Source organism: Schistocerca cancellata, unplaced genomic scaffold, assembly GCF_023864275.1.
Source record: "Schistocerca cancellata isolate TAMUIC-IGC-003103 unplaced genomic scaffold, iqSchCanc2.1 HiC_scaffold_972, whole genome shotgun sequence".
NCBI lineage: Eukaryota > Metazoa > Arthropoda > Insecta > Orthoptera > Acrididae > Schistocerca > Schistocerca cancellata.
The window spans coordinates 20,001-22,500 of NW_026046980.1; positions in this window are offsets into that span (position 1 = coordinate 20,001).

The window sequence follows — 2,500 nt, forward strand, 5'->3', positions numbered from 1 at the left end:
CCTCGTCTTACAGCACAAACACACTGGCAGGAATGAAACACACAGGTCTGCCGCAACCACAGACACGGCTCGCCCCCCCCTCTCACTGGCGGAAAGCGCATCCCGACGTGACATAACTCCTTTGACACACTGACGCTGCCTCGGGCATCCACGTCCTACGGTCGATATCAACGAACCTCACCCCCCCCCCCCCCCCCACAACACGCCATCCCATACCACATTGTGTACCGTACCCAAACCTAACGTGTACTGTACTACAACGCAATGTGTACCATAACACAACCCAGTTTGTACCTTAACCTAACCTATGTCACCTTAACCTAACCTATGTCACCTTAACCTAACCTATGTCACCTTAACCTAACCTATGTCACCTTAACCTAACCTATGTCACCTTAACCTAACCTATGTCACCTTAACCTAACCTATGTCACCTTAACCTAACCTATGTCACCTTAACCTAACCTATGTCACCTTAACCTAACCTATGTCACCTTAACCTAACCTATGTCACCTTAACCTAACCTGTGTTGCACCTTAACCTACCTCAATTTGCACCGCAATGTAACTCAATTTGCACCGCAATGTAACTCAATTTGCACCGCAATGTAACTCAATTTGCACCGCAATGTAACTCAATTTGCACCGCAATGTAACTCAATTTGCACCGCAATGTAACTCAATTTGCACCGCAATGTAACGCAATTTGCACCGCAATGTAACGCAATTTGCACCGCAATGTAACGCAATTTGCACCGCAATGTAACGCAATTTGCACCGCAATGTAACGCAATTTGTACCGCAATCTACCCCCATGTTGTGCCTTAACCTAACCCACGTTGTGCCTTAACCTAACCCACGTTGTGCCTTAACCTAACCCACGTTGTGGCTTAACCTAACCCACGTTGTGGCTTAACCTAACCCACGTTGTGGCTTAACCTAACCCACGTTGTGGCTTAACCTAACCCACGTTGTGGCTTAACCTAACCCACGTTGTGGCTTAACCTAACCCACGTTGTGGCTTAACCTAACCCACGTTGTGGCTTAACCTAACCCACGTTGTGGCTTAACCTAACCCACGTTGTGGCTTAACCTAACCCACGTTGTGGCTTAACCTAACCCACGTTGTGGCTTAACCTAACCCACGTTGTGGCTTAACCTAACCCACGTTGTGGCTTAACCTAACCCACGTTGTGGCTTAACCTAACCCACGTTGTGGCTTAACCTAACCCACGTTGTGGCTTAACCTAACCCACGTTGTGCCTTAACCTAACCCACGTTGTGCCTTAACCTAACCCACGTTGTGCCTTAACCTAACCCACGTTGTGCCTTAACCTAACCCACGTTGTGGCTTAACCTAACCCACGTTGTGGCTTAACCTAACCCACGTTGTGGCTTAACCTAACCCACGTTGTGGCTTAACCTAACCCACGTTGTGGCTTAACCTAACCCACGTTGTGGCTTAACCTAACCCACGTTGTGGCTTAACCTAACCCACGTTGTGCCTTAACCTAACCCACGTTGTGCCTTAACCTAACCCACGTTGTGCCTTAACCTAACCCACGTTGTGCCTTAACCTAACCCACGTTGTGCCTTAACCTAACCCACGTTGTGCCTTAACCTAACCCACGTTGTGCCTTAACCTAACCCACGTTGTGCCTTAACCTAACCCACGTTGTGCCTTAACCTAACCCACGTTGTGCCTTACCCTGCTCTGTAATTGGCATATGACACGTTACATTAATGTATTGTTGTCCAACCGCAACCGGCTCAGAATGTTGTGTACACAGCTATGTGTCATCTCCCCATAACAGCTGCATTGCAGTGTGGTACGCCATAGAGACGTGTGGGAGTAATGGACGCAGTGGATGGCGATCAGCATGAGCCGTCTGTTCATGTAGTGGCGCGTGTATGCAGACGTAGTAGTCTCTTCTCACACAATGTGATAGCACGGTGCCCCGCGTTCCACATCTGCGACATGCTACAGAGGCCGGTTGACAGTTGGTCGCGCAATGGAGATCGCATATGTACGGGGGCACCTTCCACGTGCCCTCTAGTCGGGCACATTTTGTTGCGTGGATGTGAGCGAATGTAGTGTGTCTTGACACCTGACAGGCAGGCATGCAATAATAGTTGACTTTGCAAACGGGGATGGACGTGTACGTTTACTGGTGACGTTACGCAAATGAACAACTGGTAACCCGTTGTGGTGCGGTTGATCTTGCTGGAGGTACATCTGTGAGGGCAACGATCGGTACAGCTACGAAGCGGTCCCCACCATACCAACGAACGTGAATGTGAATCTGGGTGTGAAGCGATACGCGGCTGTGGGTGGGTGGGACTGTCCCCGGCCGGTGAGGGGGGGCCGCCCGGCGTGCTGGCCGCGCGGTGCGTGGGCGCACGCGCTACAGCCGGCTGGTGGGGGCGCCCAGTGGCAGGCGCGCCGGCCGACGGACGCGGCAGGCGGCGCAGCTGCGCGCCGGGGCACCCTGCGCGCGGC